This window comes from Callospermophilus lateralis, unplaced genomic scaffold, assembly GCF_048772815.1.
Source record: "Callospermophilus lateralis isolate mCalLat2 unplaced genomic scaffold, mCalLat2.hap1 Scaffold_43, whole genome shotgun sequence".
Taxonomy (NCBI): Eukaryota; Metazoa; Chordata; class Mammalia; order Rodentia; family Sciuridae; genus Callospermophilus; species Callospermophilus lateralis.
Genome location: NW_027514380.1, coordinates 12918747 through 12939201, shown reverse-complemented (window position 1 = coordinate 12939201; position 20455 = coordinate 12918747). Strand labels below are relative to the sequence as shown.

The following is a 20455-nucleotide window of genomic DNA, read 5'->3' as shown; positions in this document are numbered from 1 at the left end:
GAGCTGCTTAGGGCCTTGTTTTTGCTGAGGCTGGCTTTGAACTCACCATCCTCCTGCCTCAGCCTCCAAGCCACTGTGCCGGCTCCACAGAGGACTTCTGTTCACAGCCTTGAACTAGAGCCCAGAGCACAGACAGGGGACCACAAGACTGTACCACCCCACAACTCCTCTAACACCCTGTAGGTGCCACTGTGCCTCCACTGGTCCCACAGTGACCAACACCAAGTCTTTGTAGCAGAGGTGGGTCTATGGATTGGATAACATGGGAGCTGGGGAGGGGTCTCCCTAGAGGAAGAATGCGCTGAAGTGTCAAGTGGGGTGTGGCAACTCTACCAGAAAGCAGGTTCCCAGACCCTGGGGCCCAGGCGGTGGAAACGGAGAAGCCAGCTGGGCCTGCACAGGATGGAGGCACCGGCAGGAGAAGGGCCTGCCCCAGACCTTTACAGGTGGCAGACACTAATGCACGAGGACAGCAGTGTGGCTCTCAAGAAGTTCCTGAATCTCAAATGACAATTAACCAGACATGGATCCCTGGGATGGCTACCTGTCCACCCAAGGAGGCATGAGCAGATCTAGAACTCCGGGGACAATGCCAGCTGCACCAGCTATCATTTCCACACGATTTTTTCTAACACCACTCGCCTGGACACCCTGTCACCAGGGACCAAGGACGGTCCCTGGGAGGCGATGCTCTGCTTTTCCTCTTTTGGGCTAAGGCAACAAAATCTCGCAGCAAGAATTTAGGAAATCCAGAGAATTGTGACCTCAGCAGGGGAAGCCATCTGGGTTAATCACCTAGTTCCTGTGGAGGTGAACTTTCTAAAAGCAAGGGGTTTATTTAGCTCACAGTTCTGGCAGCTAGGCTGGCTGAGTGCATCTGGTAAGGGCCTCTGCTGTGTCACAGTGTGGCAGATGGCATCACATAGTGGAATATGTGCAAGTGATAGAGTGAAGAGAGAGGAAGCAAGACTGAGAAGGGACCACAGTTACTGCTTTATAATAATCCATTCTCCTGGGAACTAGTCCACTTCCTCCAGAAGGCATTAATCTCTTCCAAGGGTGATACCTCCAAACCTAATCACCTTCCACTAAAGAAGATCTGCCACCTCTCAATACCATTTCATCAGGGACCAAACTTCCAGCACATGAACCTTTAAGGGGACAAACCATATCCAATCATAGCACCTACACTTCCAGACCTTCCCTCTCAACCCTATAAAACAAGGAGTTGTAAGCTCCCATCTAGCTTGAACATTTATATTCTGCTTTTGTAAGCTCCACTTGCAGCTGGTGTTACCTGAAAACTCTGGGTCTATGGGTGTGATCCAGACTCTCAGATACCAGCACAGGAAACCTCACAAACCTGGCCCGAAGGTACACTATCCCACCCACTATAGTGGGCTATGGGGAACAAGGCCTTTCTCACTGCGTGCTCAGAAAATGATGTGGCCTTTTCCCTGCTTTTATTTAGCAAGAAAAACAGTTCTTTCATGAATCATGCTGTCTGCTTTCCAGGCCGCAAGCCCATTTCCAGGGAAAGCAGACAAGAAACATGCCAAAAAAAAAGTGTAGAAATAAATGGGAATTAGTATGCTTGGCAGCTTTGGGTCCTCAGGTCCTCCGAGGGACAAACGTGTGCTCTGTTTTATTGAATGTTTTCCATCTTAATAAGCAGTGGGAAATGCCAGAACCATCTGCAGCTGCTGCTGATCCTGGGGACTGAAGAGGGTGCAGCACAGGGCTTCTGAGCATTGCCATTTTCCCATTGCTCAGGAGTGCTAGGAAAGTCCTCACAATTAGGGTACTGGAGTTGCCCCAGGAGACAGGCTCTGCTTTGTAGGACTGGCAGCCCCTTCCTTGGCAACATTCTTTGTATTTCTAAGCCTCAGATGTCACTCTAAGGCCATTTAACCATGCTCCACAGAATGAAAATATAGGGGAAATGATGTTTGTGCACGTGTATTATTCAGTTCAAATATATTATGCATGAAGTGACTATGAAGTTGCTGCACAAGTACTGGGATGGAAGAAATGTCACTGTACTGAAATCAAATTAAATCTAGTCCTAATCCCTCCCTCACTAGGAAGATGAGCTGTCCAATTTCAGGTATTCCCTAGGATGGAGTGGGAGTTCCTGAGAGATGACACACATCAGAGCCACTTGAGAGAAGGCCTCCCTTCTTCAGCCCATTGAGCTATCACTGCTTTCTGAATCCTGATGACCTGTTCGAGATCTCGCGGAGCCAGGGGTGGGTGGTGGCGCGCCAGAAGCACTGGTAGTAATGTAATTTACACTTGTCTAGAGATGCAGAGAGATGGTGCCCCTGGAGGCGGCACTGGGCACTGCAATTGACTAACGCCCTCGTGTGGCTCTATTTCGGAACTGCTTCCTCAGCCGGAGCCATCTCTGTTTTTAAACCTGATCCTAAACTTCAATATGGCCTCTGATGCACCTGGAAGACAGGACATTGCTATGTATCTTTTTTATTTAGATTTCCCCAACAAACAGATTAATTTAAAATCATGAATTTCTACTGTTTTTTTAAGTCATATATATTATTTCAAGGTAGGAGGTGAGTAGAGATGGAGAGGTAGAGAGAAAGAATGAAAGGAGGAGGGAATGGGGATAAAGGGAGGAGTGAGAGAGGGAAAAGAAAGAAGTTGCTAAGAAGGTTCGTGTCCTGTAAAGAAAGGGCGGGGAACCAGGAGTGAGGGAAAGAAAGAACAGGCAGAGAGCTTTGGCCAGCATGTTCAAGGCACTGTCCACATCCACCAAACTCCCCTGTACCCTCCAGTGCCTCTGTATCCCCATTCTGCATAGATTGCCTTCAAAAGATCCAGTCTCCCACTAGAGAGAGCTGATGGTCTTAAATAAATGGCCAGATTTCCCCAGACAAGTGGCCAATCTAAAAGAAAATGACACTTTTTTTAGGTTTATTGTAAACCAGTGATTTAAACTCCTTACCTGAACACTCATGAAAGCAGAGATGGCTGACTATGACGTGCTCTCTGAAATACATACCTGGACACCCTGCCTTCTGCTGGGGTGCTTCCAAAGGCTTGCTTAACTTTGTTTGACTAGCTAAATAGGGAGACTTCTGGGTTCTCTTGTTCTCTGATATTTACAGAAACTCAAGAGGGCTCATTTCTCTCCTCTACATTGTTTGTTCATCTTTATATCATGTTCCCGCAACTCTCTGTAATAAATGGTTTCATTTATGGTTCATTGCTGAAACCGGATGAGGCCTCTTCTGTTGAAGACCAGGAAGGTAAGTCTGGAACAGGAGAGAGCTCTGTCATCTTTCCCACTGGCAACATCTCATCAAGGGTCAATACCCCCACTGCCCCAAAGGCTAAATGAGAGGTCTCCAAGTCTCCCACTGTCCCCTCATGCATCAAAGGCTTGGCCAACAGTCTGTGATGCTGTTGGGAGGAGGTGAAAGCTTTATGAGGCAGAGCCTTGCAAAAGGTCATTGGGAGTCTGTCCTTGAAGGAGATATTGGGATCCAGGCCCCATCCTCTGTCTTTTTGCCTCCTTACCAATGAGGCAAACAGCTTTGCTCTGCCCCAAATTTCAGCCATGATGGACTACCTTGCTATGGGTCCAAAAGCAACAGGGCTAACCAACCATGGACCCAAACTTCTGAAATTCTGAGCCCAAATTCTTTGATTCTTTCAGGTATTTTGTCATAGGGATGGAAACTTGGCTAACACATCTGTCTCTTCTCCACATGTTCCCTCTCTCCTTTGCCTTAATTCACTCATTCATTGAGTCAGTCAACAAACATCAGTTGAACAATTTCCAGGACTGCTGTTTTAGTTCTCGGGGTACAGCAGTGAACAAAGTGGACACATTCCTGCCTTGTATCCTAGTAGTGAGTGAATGAACACAGCTGTCCCCTGTGCTTAGTGCTCTCAAGACAAAAAGAGCAGGGTAAAAGGACAGAAGAGGTTGGTGAGGGGCCGTGTGAGGCCAATTTTATACAAGAGTGAAGAAAGGCCTTTCTGATAAAGTGAAGACAGCAGAAATGAGGAGATGGGGAAGAAGTGTGTGTGTGAGAGTGTGTGTGTGTGTGTGTGTGTGTGTGTGTGTGTGTGTGTGTATGTGAGAGAGAGAGAGAGAGAGAGAGAGAGAGAGAGAGCTCTCCAGGCAGAGGGAAAGGCAAGAACTGTTGAGGAAGAGAATGGAAGCAGCTAGGCAGTGAGCACAGGGAGGTCGAGGGTGGGGCAAGGGCAAGGGTTTGAGACGAGATCATGCAGGCCTTACAGCCTGTCATAATGTGTCTGAGCTCTTCTCCAAGCACAAGGAGAAGCAAATGATATTGATCAAAGGAGTGCCAAGGTCTCGGTCATGGTATTCAAAAGAGCCAAGCAGCTGCCCTGTAGAGAAAAGACAGAAAAAGCCATTATAAGGCTCCTACAATGCAGCAGGTGAGACCACAGTGCAGGGAGTGGTCATGGCAGAGCTGGGTACATTATATGAAGCCAAAGTCAGCAGATTTGCTGATAGAGCAGACATGGGTATGAAGGAAAGAGACTCAATGCTGACTCCAGGGTGTTTGGCCTGAGTAACTAGACGAAGAAAGTTGCCACCCATAAGCATGGGGAAGAGTGAGGGAAGAGCAGGCTTTGAGGAGAGAATCAAGAGATCTATTTCAAATGAATGGCACAACAGTCATGCCAGCATTCATATCATGATCTTGCAGTACTCTTTCCCACGTTTGCTGACCAGAAGTGTGGGACAGGAAATGGATCATAAGATCCTGGGGTATTTGGAAATACTAGCTAGCAAGAAAGCTTTCAAAAATGATTAGGGTCTGGTCCCAAGGACTAATGCCAATTAGAAGGGGCCCTCACTTGCTAAGGATGGGATAATGATCTGGGAATGCAGCTCAGTGGTGGAGCACTTGCTTAGCATGCAGAAGGCCCTGGGTCCAGTAAAAAAGGAAAAGAAAGAAAGAGAGAAGAAAGAAAGAAGAGTATGTGAGCATTAATAAGGATAAAACTGCAATGAATTGCAATGTCTTCAAATGTGTTTAAATCCATGTGTTTATGATGATGCTAAAATAGATCTTTTAATTGGTGCTTGTTGGAGAATGATGGCGAACCAACTCATTATTGAGAAAAGTGATTGATAGTAAAGGGAAAAAATAAGTATTTATTCTGCCTATTCTGTGCAAAATATACCTAGGATAATCAAATAGTACTTGCGGGGGCATTTTTCTTTAATAATCTTCCAGCTAATGAATGAAGAAGAAGAATAGAATTTGAATATCACACCATTTGGCCATCTTAATAAGGTAATGGGTCCAGCCAATGAGCATAAACTGCTCTAAATATGATAAAAAAGAGAGACAGGGGAACATTATTTGCCTCCCAATAGAAGGATCTGAAACTACCTCTATAATCCAAATACCAATTTGCAGATAATTCAGAGGAGGTTGTGACATGCCAAACAATACTGTGGGGTGCATTCAGCAAGATCCAAAGAGAGGATAACACCATAAGACAAATTACCTAGTTTCAACAAATAAATTGTGAAGAAAAGGGAATGGGAGGTAGAATCTAGAGATTAAAAGACTTACTGATATATGAATCACACTGTTCAGACCTTATTTGAATTCTGATTCAAGCTTCCAAAAAATTATGAGGCAGATGGATAATGGAACATTGACTGGCTCTTAGATGATGTTAAGAAATCGTCTTTTTTTTTTTATGAGGACAATGAGGGCATGATGATGGTTAAAAATGAGGACTTGTCTTTTAGAGATGCAAACTGAATAAAAGATATATATGGAATGATGCAACATGTATGTCTGGGAAAGATAATATGGGTTGTAGAATGGAAACAAGATTGGTCCTGAGTGAATAGTCACCGAGCCTATGGGATGGGTGGGGGAGTTGGTACACCAGTCTGTCTATGGACTTTTGTGGATGTTTGAAATCCCTTATTATAAAGAGTAAGTCAAAGATAAAATATAGGAAAGAAAAGGAGGAAGGAAGGAAAGAAGAAAAGGAAGCAAGGAGAAAGGCAGGGAGGGAGAAAGGGAAGGAAGGGGAATTTTGTTCGGGGCACCTTACAGTGAGGAGGTAGTTTGCTATCCAGGTAGAGGTGTTGCATAGGTAGTTGAGTCTGTGGGAAGGAGGTTCAGGAGTGTTAAGGCTAGAGACAAAAATTAAGAAATCTTAAATTTTTACAAATTTATAAATGAAGAGCCAGGGGTGGCCCATGTCTATAAACTCAGTGATTCAGGAGGCCAAGGCAGAAAGATCACTAGTTCAGGGTCAGCCAACTTGGCAAGACCGTGGCTACCTAGCAACACCCTGTATGGTTCTCTCTAATCCTCAGTAACTTTAATTTTATTGATTTTATTTTGAAACAGGATTCTACTATATTGCTTAGGTCCTCGCTATGTTACAGAGGCTGGCTTTGAACTGGTAAGCCTCTTGTCTCGGTCTTCTGAGTCTCTGGGATTATAGGCATGCACCACCAAAATTGAGAGGTCATAAAAGGAGCTATGCAGATGTGACCAAGAAGGGAGGGAGAGAAGCAGGAGGGTCACCCTGGGGACCAACCAAGTGTGAGAGCATGCTATGAAGGATGGGCATGCTCAAGTGCCAAGTGTTACACACAGTCAAGTGCATGCTGGATGAAGAGGGGCTGTTACCTTTGGCAGCCATCATTTACTTGGGTTAAAAAAAAGTTTGTGGTGGTTGGGCTGGGGATGTGGCTCAAGCGGTAGCGCACTCGCCTGGCATGCATGCAGCCCAGGTTTGATCCTCAGCACCACATACAAATAAAGATGTTGTGTCCACCAAATACTAAAAAATAAATATTAAAAAATTCTCCCTCTCTCCTTAAAAAAAAAGTTTGTGGTGTGGGTGGGAAAAAAAACCCAGTGGCATGGATTCTAGAAGACAGGAGACGAGAGGCAGTTGAGTGTTTAGGGGAGATTTGTAATACAGAGCAGAAATGAGACAGAGGCAGCGTGTGAGAGCTATGTGAGGTCAATGGAGTCGTTTTATTTTAAGTGGGAGAAATTATTCTTATGGGAATGGTGGACTGTGGATCAGAGAGAAATAATGTGGGAGAGAGGGCAACTACTGACTGGATTTCCCTGTTCATCCAGAACATCCTGAAACAGGTCACAATGCGGTCAACTCCATTGCATTTGGTGTCATGACACACATATTTCACTGTCAGAAGCCTGAATATTGCCCCCATGGTCTCCCCAGGGAGATGCAGATTTGATGGCCATGTGTTCATTCTGGAAGTTGCATTCACAATGAGGCAATGGGATTGAGGCCCCATGGGTTCAGGGCTCACAGATCAGCACAGGGTGCTCTGTGAAAGCCCATGCTAGCCCAGGCTGGGGTCATCTGGAGACACTTTCTTGGGCCCCTTGCACACGTTCTTGGCAAATTCCTCACCTCCACTCACTGGTGGCACTGAGAAGCAATTGATGACTTCTGGTGCCAACAGGAGTGTGTGCCCACTGTTCTAGCAGCATCCTCATGGCTCAGGCCATGCTCTTTCTATGCTCCTCCATAGCTGTCCACACTGAGAATAGAGTGAAAAGTTGAGGTCATTCCACTCAGACCACACACTGGTTTCAGTGTCTAGGTGAGATGTGGAGTGGTCAGTTGAACAGATGGGCCTGAAGTTCAGAGGGAAGATCAGACTGGAAACAGGCAGTGGGGAATCGTCAGGCTGCGGCCAGGTAGTGAGCACAGGTAGGAGGGGAGGGCAGGTAGAGAAGAGGGTAAGCAGCTGCAATGCACTTGAGTGTGGAGACTCACCTGTTTGAAATACTGCTGGCAGGTCACCTCAGAGGAGGACTCTCAATGGCCCCTGAGATTTGCAATGTGGAGTCTTTTAATGAACTCCATAGAAGCAGTTGTGGCAGAGTCATGAGAATGAAACTGATTGAAGTGGGTTTGAGAAAGAATGAGAGGAAAAGAAGTGAAGTCTGAGTATAAATAAGTGCTTTGAAGAGGATAGATATAATATGGTGGTGAGAGGAGGCTTGAGGTTTTGGGTCAAGAAGGTTTTTATTTTTTTTATGGGGGAGATTTTAGTACACATATATGATGATTATGGGGATGATTCAGTGAAAAGACAAAAAATTGTTCCTGAAGGAGAGACAGAGACAAATTGATGAAGTAATGTGGTTGAGTAGGTACAGGACAGGATCCAGGGTGTGTGATGGGGGCTACACCTAGGAGCACACCCCACTCATCCTTCCTACTAGGAGGATCAGGGGCTATGATACAGTTGCACATAGTTGCAGTGATCCTTGAAGGCTTTTTTTTTTTTTTTACTTTGTATCAGGAATTGAACTCCAAAGCCCTTAACCACTGAGCCAGATTTCCAGCCTTTTTAATATTTTATTTAGAAGCTGGGTCTCTCTGAGTTGCTTAGGGTCTCACTAAGTTGCTGAGGCTGACTTTGAGCTCCTGATCTTCCTGCCTCAGCCACTGGGCTTACAGGCGTGTGCCAGTGAACCTGGCTGAAAGTGTGGTTTTAAAACTGGGAGTTTTGTTCTCAAAGGCCCAGAAGATTTTTCTCAGGTCTGAAAATGTATTATCTCAAAAACAAATGTCATTATAATTGTATCTTTGACTCTTCCCTATTCTTCATCTTTCACATCCAGATAAGTCATTAGGTGATGTGATTCCACCTGCCCCAGGGGTCTTGTCTGTAGTGCCCCTGGTTTTCCTTAGCTCAGTAGCATGGAAGGGCTCCTGCTCAGCACCTGGATGACCTGATCTAGCAGATACTTGATGCCAGTTTGGGGAGTTTGTGAGCAAGTGATGTAATCTGTTTCCCTCCTAAACTCGGGTAAACTCAGGATAATAATGGTACTTACCCTCTCAGTCCATTAAAAAGATTAAAATAAGGAACGGTGCCCAGTGCTCTGCACTTGGTGGGCATCAAGTGGTTTGAGCGGTCTATATTTTTATAGACCCTCACTCTGCATTTCAGGTTGAATTTGCATAGTGTGAATTTCTGTTCTAGAATCTCTGATGTGTCCTGTGGGTCCCCCAACTCTCCTGCGTGGCATCCTTGCCCTTCCTTGTATTTCAGATGCAGAACAAACCCACCATTCACCAACCCATATATTTCCATTTGCTTTTACAAATTTACCGAAGATACTGCTTCTCACATCTTAACCTGGAGAAATTGTGCACATTCTCTAGGCTTCATTGAAAAATACTGCAATATTTCCCCTGACCTTTCTTCCCATGCCTGGCTGGTCCCTTCTTGCCTTGCTCCTTATTTCTGAGTTTGCCCCTTACTTCTAAGTTTGCCTGTCTGTACTCCCATGGGACTATATGCTCCTCGGGAGCAGGATGACTGTTTAGTTCCCGTCTTTATTTTTTTGGTGCCTTGAACTAGTACCAGGACAAATCAAAGCTCGGAGGAATGAAGGGGTTAGTTATTTCCTCCTTGATATCCATCTCTTTCCCAGGTCTTTGTGATGCACATTGAATTACCTGTTGATGATCTATCTTCTCCATCATGCCATGACTGCACCGAGAGATGAGATGTTCGTTTTATTTCCCCGCCAGAAATAACGATCCTAACACACAGCAGTGTCTATAAATGTTTATGCATAAAATAGAATGAATGGACCCTCCTCCCGGGCCACAATCTCCCTCACCCCGCCACCACTCCAAATGCAGGTGGGCATCCCCGCAGATATAGCGGTGGCCTCCAGGAGGCGCCCGCCTCTCGGAGGTGCTAGGAATAGCAGGTGCCCCTTCCTGGCAGGCGAGCGGGTTAGTTACAGCCACACCAGCCCTGAGCAAAGAGATGGGGACCACACGATTGACGCGCCGCTTCCCCCATGGAGGCGCAACTTGTGTCAGGGATGCATCTCCTTTCTGTTCTTCTAGGCCATGGTGCCAACATTTAAGGAAAGTTAATTGCAGCGGCCGCGGCGCGGAGGAGGCCGGAGAGGAGTCGGCGTCAGTGGCGGCGGAATCATCAGCAGCAGCAGCTGCCACGAGCTTTCTGTCCCGCAGAAACCCTAGGAGCCTCTCACCCCGTCGTCCTCAACGCTGCCTGACCCTGCCGACTCGTCCTCCCTCTGCCAGCCCCGGCAGCGCCCCTAGTTGTCCTCCGACTCGCCCTCGGCCTTCCGCGCCAGCCGCAGCCACAGCCGCAACACCAGCCGCAGCAACAGCTCCAGCCACCCGCACAGCCCCAGCCCCAGCGCCTGCTGCAGGTTCTCCAGGCACGGTCCCTGCGCTGACACCCTGGAGGTTGGGATGCTCTTGTCCAAAATCAACTCGCTTGCCCACCTGCGGGCCGCGCCCTGCAATGACCTGCACACCACCAAGCTGGCGCCGGGCAAAGAGAAGGAGCCCCTGGAGTCGCAGTACCAGGTGGGCCCGCTACTGGGCAGCGGCGGCTTCGGCTCCGTCTACTCAGGCATCCGTGTCGCCAAAAACTTGCCGGTGGCCATCAAACACGTGGAGAAGGACCGGATTTCCGACTGGGGAGAGCTGCCCAATGGCACCCGCGTGCCCATGGAAGTGGTCCTGCTGAAGAAGGTGAGCTCGGGCTTCTCCGGCGTCATTAGGCTCCTGGACTGGTTCGAGAGGACCGACAGTTTCGTCCTGATCCTGAAGAGGCCCGAGCCGGTGCAAGACCTCTTCGACTTTATCACGGAAAGGGGGGCCCTACAAGAGGAGCTGGCCCGCAGCTTCTACTGGCAGGTGCTGGAGGACGTGCAGCACTGCCACAACTGCGGGGTGCTTCACCGCGACATCAAGGACGAGAACATCCTCATCGACCTCAATCGCGGCGAGTTCAAGCTCATCGACTTCGGGTCGGGGGCGCTGCTCAAGGACACCGTATATACAGATTTCGATGGGACCCGAGTGTATAGTCCTCCAGAGTGGATCCGCTACCATCGCTACCATGGCAGGTCCGCAGCTGTCTGGTCCCTTGGGATCCTGCTGTATGATATGGTGTGTGGAGATATTCCTTTTGAGCACGATGAAGAGATCATCAGGGGCCAAGTTTTTTTCAGACAGAGGGTCTCTTCAGAGTGTCAGCATCTAATTAGATGGTGCTTGGCTCTGAGACCATCAGATCCGCCATCCTTTGAAGACATCCAGAATCATCCTTGGATGCAAGATGTCCTCCTTCACCAAGAGACTGCTGAGATCCATCTCCACAGCCTGTCACCAGGGCCTAGCAAATAGCAGCCTTTCTGGCAGGTCCTCCACTCCCTATCAGATGCTCAAGGAGGGGAAGCTTCTGTCTTCAGCTTCCCGATTAACGGTTACACTTATCGCCAAGCAGGACAGCAGGACAGTGCTTGATAAAGGAACAACATTTACAACTCATTCCAGACCCCAGGCCCCTGGAGGCTGCCTTCCCAATAGGGCGAAAGAGACTCCACTCCAGGTGTCCTAGGCCTCAACTCCTCCCATAGACACTCTCTCCTTCTCATGGGTGTCCAGCATTGCTGGACTCCCGCAAAATCCTGGGGTGGGGGGTGGGGATGGGAGAACCCTGCCAAGAAACTGTTCCCTTCATCACTGAGTTCTGCTGAATGCCGCGATGGGTCAGGTACGGGGAAAACAGGTCGGGATGGGATAGGACTAGCACCATTTTAAGTCCCTGTCACCTCTTCCGACTCTTCTGAGTGCCTTCTGTGGGGACTCCGGCTGTGCTGGGAGAAATACTTGAACTTGCCTCTTTTACCTGCTGCTTCTCCAAAAATCTGCCTGGGTTTGGTTCCCTGTTTTCCTCCCCCCTCCCCCCCTCCTCCATATGAAAGGTGCCATGGAAGAGGCTACAGGGCCAATTGCCGAGCCACCTGCCCTTTTTCTGCCTCCTTTAGTAAAACTCCCAGTGAACTGGTCTTCCTTTTTGGTTTTTACTTAACTGTTTCAAAGCCAAGACCTCTCACACACAAAATGCACAAACAATGCAAATCAACAGAAAAGCTGTAAATGTGTGTACAGTTGGCATGGTAGTATACAAAAGGATTGTAGTTGATCTAATTTTTAAAAAATTTTTGCCTTTAAGTAATTTTTTTTTGAAAGATGTGCATTCTAACCTGGAGGTCAATGTTATGTATTTATTTATTTATTTATTTGGTTCCCTTCCTGCTCTTAAGCTTCCCCAGCTGCTGCCTTAGGTTGTTGTTGGTTTTTTCTTTTTCTTTCTTTGTTTCTTCCTTTCCTCTGACTTTGGGACCTTTTGGGGAGGGCTGCGATGCTTGCTCTGTTTGTGGGGTGACGGGACTCAGGCGGGACAGCTGCTACAGCTCCCTGACTTCCGTGGGGGCCCTGAGCCTACTCATGTCAGTGGGTTTGGGCTCCCTGGGTGGTGGGGGAGGGGCATTGCTGACTAATGTATATAGGATAGATATATGAGACGCAGTTCTGGGTGGTGTGCCTTCCGGATCCTCTCTGGGGCTGTTCTGAGCAGCATGTAGCCTCCTGGTTTTATCTGAGTGAAATACTGTACAGGGGAATAAAAGAGATCTTATTTTTTTTATACTTGGTGTTTTTTGAATAAAAACTTTTTGTCTTACTTTGTGGTTTCTGATCCTTGTCCATGCAGAGGCAGACTAACTTGGTGTGCATTTATTGAGCCCTTTAGTGAGGGACTAAAGGCCTGTTGTATTGGTTTGCTTCAGCGGGAGTCCTGGGGTAGTCATTTTTACTAAGCGAATGTGGACATGATTTGTCATGAGGGGGCCCTAATGAAATAGGACATCCTCTGATTTTTGTATAAAGTAGTTTTGATTTTCTTTTTTGGTGGTGCTGGGGATTGAACCCAGGGCCTCGTGCATTCAAGGCAAGCGCTCTACCAACTGAGCTACATCCTTAGCCCTCCAAGTATTTAATAGCCACTTGATGCTACTGGCTACCTTGTTGGCTGTACAGGACATTTTTATCATTGTAGGACGTCCTCTCCAACAATGCTGACGTGCGAACATGTATCTCTTGCATCAGTAAACTTTTTTTTTTAAACCTCTGAACCACATCCCTAACCCTTTATATTTTTTATTTTGATACAGGATCTGGCAAGGTTGCTTAAGGCCTTGCTAAAATTGCTTCAGCTGACCTCAAACTTGCAATCCCGCCTCAGCCTCCCCAGTTGCTGGAATTAAAAGATTTGTGACACGGCACCCAGTCCACTAGTAAATATTCAAAAAAAATTTTTTTTAGTTGTAGTTGGACACAATACCTTTATTTCGTTTACTCATTTTTATGTGGTGCTGAGAATTGAACCCAGTGCCTCATACATGCTAGGCAAGCACTCTACCACCAATCCATATCCCCAGCTCTACCACTGATAATTTTGCAGTCAGGTATGGTGAGGTGCCTAGAGTTCTAGGTACTAGGGAGATTGAAGCAGGAGGATTGCTTGAGCCCAGGATTTAAACAACCTTGACTTTGTAGTGAGACTCATCTAGGAATACAAACTGTTTTGAGCATATATCCTTGATCAATGTAGAGTCTAATGGAAAGCTCTATACCTGTGTTTTTTTTTTTTTTTTCAGGTTCCCTTCACCTTTAATGTGAGGTTTAGTCATTAACAATGGTGGGTGAAAATGCTTGTGTTTATTTTACTTTTCCCTCCAATGTGCTCAATAAAGGGTTTATACTGGAAAAAAAAAGAAAGTTAATTGAGGGTGGAATGTGGGAGGCTGCCATCTTCCCGTGCTCCTTGGGAGATGTTAAGCCTATGCTGCTGGATGTGACAGCTACAATATGTGCACATACAAAATGTTCTTTATCTGTCATCAGATGATAACAACAAGTGCGTGGCATGTCTAGCACTATCCTAAATTCTTTATACATCAACTGAAAGGCACATAGTAAGATAAAAAAGTATAAATTCCCATCTTGTTAGAAAAATTAGATGCAGTGGGATTGAATTCCTCACAAGATGGCCCGATTAGCAATAGCTGAGGCAAGGTTAGAACCCCGGCAGTTTGTACCTGAGTGTGCAGCAGGCTCCCAGCTATCCACAGCCACCTGCTGTCTAGCCGAGGGACCACTGAGCTGTCTTGCCAGCTAGGACCCAGATAGCCAGATAACAATTTTAAAGGCCTACTATGTTCCAAGTGGCTTGCTTTGCATTGAGTATCAGCAGGTAAACAAGTGACCCTTCCTGGAACATTCAGACTTATAGGGGAGACCAAAATGTTGGGAGAGTGATGTGGCCAGTGGGAATGATGGGCAGAGCAGTAAGTGCCTGGGAAGGAGCCAGAAAAGGAGGTACCAGCCTTTTCACTGCCTTCCCAGGCAGCCCATCTGGGTTCCTCCCACCACTAGTGGATTATAGTTATACATAATATTGGGCATCATTTGACATGATTATACAAGCATGAAATATAGTTGGCGCTGATTCCATCTCTAGGCTTTTCCTCTGCCTGTCCCTTTCCTGTTTCCTTTCCTCTGTTCTACTGGTCTTCTACTTATTTATAGTTATTTGATTAGCACTTTAGCGCTTTATGGATATACATAAAGGTGAAATTCACTGTGGTATATTAATATATGTACATAGGATAGTTTGGTCAATTTCATTCTGGTGTTCCTCCCTTTTCCCATTCATTCTCCCCCCACCCAATCCCTTTCTTCTATTTCACTGATCTCACTTCTATTTTTATGGGGTCCCCTCACTATTTCCTTTATTTTTCTCTTTTTGGGGAGCTTGTGAGCAAGTGATATAATCTGCCCCCACCCCTTTTGGTAAAATCAGGATGATAATAATAGCTTCTATATTTGAGAGATAACATTTGACCCTTGATTTTCTGAGTCTGGCTTATTTCGCTGAGTATGATGACCTAGTTTTATCCATTAACCAGAAAATTCTATAATTTTATTCCTTTTTTTTTTAATGGCTGAGTAAAACTCCATTGTGCACATATAATACATTTTCTCTATCCAGCCATCTGTTGACAGGCATCTGGGCTGGTTTCATAAGTTGGCTATTGTGATCTGTGTTTCTTTAAACATTGATGAGGCTATACCACTATCATATGCTGATTTTAATTCTTTTGGTTAGATACTAAGGAATGGGACAACTGGGCCATATGGTGGTTCCACTCCTAGTTTTCTGAGGAATCTCCATACTGTTTTCTAAAGTGATTGTACTAATTTGCAGTCCCACCAACCATGTATGAATGTAACTTTCTCCCTATATCCTTACCAGAATTTATTATTATTTGTATTCTTGATAATGGCCATTGTGACTTGAGTAAGAAGAAATCTCAGTGTAATATTGATTTGTATTTTCATGATTGATAGAGTCGTTGAACATTTTTTCCATGTGTTTTTTGGTAATTTGTCCTTCTTTTGAGAAGTGTCTGTTTAGTTCTTTTCCCCATTTATGAATTTTTTGTGTTATTAAGCTTTTTGAGTTCTTTATGCATTCTGAATATTAATCTTCTGATTGAGACATTAGTGGCAAAGGTCTTCTCCCATTCTGTAGTCTTTCTCATTGTGCTGGCTTTTTTGCTGGGCAGTACCTTTTTAATTTGATGTCATCCCACTTATTGAGGTGGTTTTAGTTCTTGTGCATTAGGCACCTTGTTAAGAAAGTTGGTGTCTGTACTAAGATGTTGGAGTGTTGAGCCTACATTTTCTTCTAGGAGTTGCAGAGTTTCTGGTCTAATTCCTAAGTGTTTGATTTACTTCAAGTGGAATTTTGTGCAGGGTGGGAGATAAAATTTTTACCCCAGTCTTGTTATTGACCTTCTTTTTGGCAGCTGGTTCTCTGGTCTTTGTGCTGGAAACCTGTCTGTGCCCTAGTCCCTCTAGGGCTTGGGTAAACCCCCAGTCTCTACCAGTCCACTCTTTTTTTAATATTTATTTTTTAGTTATTGGCAGACACAACATCTTTATTTGTATGTGGTGCTGAGGATCGAACCCAGGCCGCACGCATGCCAGGCTAGCGTGCTACAACTTGAGCCATATCCCCAGCCCTACCAGTCCAGTCTTGTCCCCAAATCCTTGCATGGTGCCTAGGATTCTTGTCCTTGGTGATCAAGTTATTTTGTGCTTCCTTCCTGCTTAGATTTCTGAATAACAGGAACTGTGCTTTGCTTGCTTATTGGACTGTTACCAATTAGACCCCTCACCCCCGTCTTCCCATGCTTTCCCATCCCCATGTTGGCCCCATCATCAACAGTATGAGCTTGCCTGAGCCTCCACTAGGCTCTGCATTTCTAGGCCTTGGCCCAGCTTTCCCATCTATTCTACCTCTGAAACCCTCCTTACCTGCTGGCTTAATCACACCTCTGCCTCCCCTCCAACAGACCAACAGACTCTAGACTCTCCTTTTCCTATGACAGTTTCTCAGGCACAAGAAGTCAAGTGTTCCCAGGGTCACTCAGGACTTAAAATAAGAGTCCACAGCTGCCCAGGGTCCCTGGGGACATCTCAGCCCCAGGGCAGGCTAGCAGCTTTTCTTTACCTCTCACAGACTGGGTAGTTGAGGCTTGTTATTGGCTTTTCTAGATGTGAGCTTTTCAGTCACAGAACTGATGTTACGATGGACTGGGTGATGCTTGCCTCTGGGCTCTACCCTCTAGATGCCAGAGGTACCCTTCCCTCAGTTGTGGTGGTGAAACCATCTCACCATTGCCAGTCACCCCATTACCACTTACACAGAACATAGGGCTGGGGGATCAAGTGGCACTAGAGAAAGGATCATGCCACAGTGACATCCCAGCAAAACTCCATGAAAGGGACATCCTCCCTGTAGCAGGGGTTGAAATGACCCAAGGAAGAGGAAATGCTGACTGAGAGGGTCTCCTTGCAAGTGGAGCTCCATCTTTGAGGACCTGAAGCCCTCTGTGTCACAGTCATTTCCCTATTTCTAATTCCGTTCATCTTGTCCCACGTGGGTTTCACCTCCTCGACTTCTGAGAAATCACAGCATTCATGTCAAGGAGTCTCAAGGTTTTTCTAGTCACAGAGACACAAAAATTGTTGTGGGTAAAGATTTCAATAGAAGGTGGCTGAGAACCAAACAGAAAGTTCTGAACCCCCTTGAGTCCTCCTTTCCTTTCTACCCATGATTAGGAGTAGATGAGCACATACAGATGCTTCCAGACCTGTGCAGATCAACCCATCTTAAATTTATTTACTTATTTTTAATTTTTTTATTAGTTGTTGATGGATCTTTATTTTATTTACTTATCTATTTATATATGGTGCTGAGAATCAAACTCAGTGCCTCACACATGCTAGGTAAGAGTGCTACCACTGACCCAGCCCCGGCGCCCCCATCTTGAATTTAAAATACCCTAAGTTGAAAATGCATGTCATGCACCTGACTTACTGACCATCACAGTTTGGCAACACAGTCCACTGCAGGTTGGGGTCTGTTCCCCCATGATGGCTTGGTTACTGGGAGCTGGGTCTCACTGCCACGGCCCAAATTGCAAGTCTGTTGTAATGCATATCGCTGGACCAAGAAAAGATCAAATTAAAAAATTGCAGTACCTTTTCTGCTGAATACACATTACTTTAATATCATTGTAAAGTAATATGTATAAATACACACACACACACACACACACACACACACACACACATATATATATATATTTATATATTGTGTCCTATGGACTGGGAGGTCACAGTCCTCTCTCTGCCTCTTCAAGGGGCCTTGGGCAAGTAACTCATCTCCATACTAAAATCGTACAGTCCCCTTGAGCTCTTGTCCCATTGGGCCCCCTTTGGTTGTTGGAAGAACATACAGATGTTAAGGTGACACATCATGAGATGCTATCTTAGCACCAGGCTAGTGATTGACAGAACTGGGTTGCAAAACTAATGTTCCACCCAGGGGAGCTGGGAGGGGAAGTGTCACCAGGTGCCATGCCCTGTGAGTACACATGCCCTTTGCTGGCCTTTGACAGGAAGGAGCCTCAAGATTTCTGTAGTGGCCTCTGCCTTTCCAGGTATTGTATAACATTGTTTTCCTCTATGCCAAGAAGGAGGAATGGAAGAAGGCTGAAGAACAACTCGCACTGGCCACCAACATGAAGTCTGAGCCCAGACACTCCAAAACTGACAAGGCTATGGAAAGCTTCTGGGTAGGTGTGTTGGGGAGGGGAAGTTTCCACAGTTCTCACTGTGTCAGCGCTGTCTGTGTCTGGGCAGCCCTGCTCCACGCTCAGCATGAGGCCATTTAAGTTCTTGAATCTGGGCCGAGAAGCCAAGGGCAAGAGCACAGGGTTGCAGAGCCCTTGAATCCCTTGTAGTGAGGATCCTTGGCAGCCTGGCACCCCTGGGTGGTAGGATGTTAGAGGCTGAGCAGTGCTGTGAGGGCATAGGCTGCTTGATTTTGAGTCTTAGCATCCTGGCATAAAGCCAGGTACAAAATGGCCCTCCACAAAACATCTTGATTACAGGAATAAAAAGGAAAAGTAAATGATAATCTGAGCACTTTGGGAATGAAGTTTTAAATAGGATTTTTTGGTGTGACAGGTACTGTGGATTTAATCCAGGAGCACTTTACCATTGAGCTACATCCCCCAGCCCTTTCTTTCCATTCTTTTTTTTTCTTGTTTTTTTTTTTTTTTTAATTTTGAGACAGGGTCTCCCAAAGTTGATTAGGGACTCTCCTTTTCCTCTGATACACCAGTCTGCTGCTGGCTTCGCTTTCTTTCCCATCCCAGATACAATATAGTTTGATCTCTTGAACCCTTTACTTGCTGGTTCCTCAACTTTTCTGTCTCCATGTAAACAGCTGTGCGGGATGACATCCCTGGCTGGATCAGCTTTCTGTCCTTCACCTGGGATGCTCAGGGGTGCTGCAGTTTACACAGTTGATGGGTAATTGCCAGGCTGGAGTAGCTACCTGACTTGTGGGGTCCAGTGTGAAATGAACATCTAGGGCTCTTGTTTAAAAACTTCAAGAATTTCAAAATGGTGACAGCAGGTTATTAAACCAAGTGAGGAACGCTTTTAAGCATGGGTTCTTGTGCTTGATCATAAGTGTGGCCCCCACCTTCACACAGCATCCAGGACTATGCATGTGATCATCCTGGAGTCTCAGAACAGCCAACTCCTCTGTCCTCCCCATGGGCCTGCCACCACTTCTGTCCTTAGTTATCCCTCTCCACGCCCACCTCACGTGCATGCTGGCAGGCCCTCTCATGTGGAAGGGAAAGATTGGGGTTCCCACCATGTGAAAGCCACCAGGAGCAATGTGGCATTGAAGCCAGATTTAAAGATAGGTAGTTAGTGTAATTAGGTTAAATCAGGTCTAATATCGAGTAAAATCAAAAATGAAGGCCAGAATGAAGGCCATATTGAGAATGGAGCCCAGGAAAGCAGAGCAGCACTTGGGGAAATTGAAATATTAATGTTCCCAAGGCCCAGAGCCCATTCTAAGGAAATGTTAATGAAGCAGCTCCCAGCAAACAGGGAGGTGCTAATAGAAAGCCTCCCAGGCCCTTCTTGCCCAGATTACTCCTCTGGCCCATCTGTCCCTCACCTTTGGGCTTTCCTGCCTACATTCTAACACTGCAAGATAACAGAACAAAGGACAGGAATGCTGACAGGAATGCGGGAAAGCTGAATGAAGACCTTAGCTATAAAAAGAGGGAAGACCTCCCCCTTCCACGGATTTTACCTCTTAGGTCCCCTTCTTCCTCCAAGGAGAAGTCTTTTCTGATGTCCTTTAATAAAGCTTCTACTTTCTACTCTAAAGTGGCCTCTGTGTGCTTCTCTGGTTTTATATTATTGCATGTGGGAAGTCAGGACTCATCACCGGTAAACAGCGGTAACAGCATGGTAGACAAGGACCCAGAATCTCTGTTTTCAGTGGTCCCTTTTGTGGCTGGGTCTTCAGCTGCACATAGTATGATAAAACTACCCAGCTTTTGAGAAACAAAAGTCGCTCGGCTAATCTCTGACAATCCCCTTTTACTTGAACTTCATCATTCTCTTTCTGTGGGCAGGAGTGGGAGAGGATTTTGTTACTCTTGCTCAGTGCTAGCCCCATGCTCCCTGGGCATGCCCCACTATTTCTTTGCCCAGTGGAACCTTTAACACCCTTTGGGTCCTGGTCTCAAAGGTAAGGTTACTGAGGCACTGAGTTGAGACACACAGTTAAAAAGCTAGTCAGATCCTTGCATTTGAATCCAAGGATCTGACCCTTCAAAACCTGAAGTAGGACAGTCCCCAAACTTCTCCTATTGACAGGATCCCCTACCTAGACTTCAAACTGGCCAAAGTGGTGATAGTGGTACATTAAGAGGTGAAAACATCACTCAGAACCCCTTAAAGAAAGGCCTCCTCCAAAAAAGAGTTACTTCCAAGCATCTCTCCCTGAAAAAAGAAGGCCAGAAGCCCCTGGACCCAAGGTGGGACTCCCTACATGGCTTAAAGGGTTGTGCATTGATATCAATATCCACAGGTTCAGGAAGGGAGCTGGAAATAATGAGGACAACCACTT

The 20455-nt window shown here is 46.1% G+C and overlaps 1 non-coding gene and 1 pseudogene across 1 annotated transcript; one reads left to right on the top strand and one right to left on the bottom strand.

Moving 5' to 3' along the window:
- The first annotated feature begins 9956 nt into the window (after positions 1-9956).
- Positions 9957-11291, top strand: LOC143389002 (serine/threonine-protein kinase pim-1 pseudogene; annotated as a pseudogene).
- A 1493-nt stretch (positions 11292-12784) lies between these two features.
- Trnas-uga (transfer RNA serine (anticodon UGA)) lies at positions 12785-12855 on the bottom strand. The gene has a single exon. It is a non-coding gene; the product is annotated as a tRNA-Ser (tRNA).
- Between the last annotated feature and the right edge of the window lie 7600 nt (positions 12856-20455).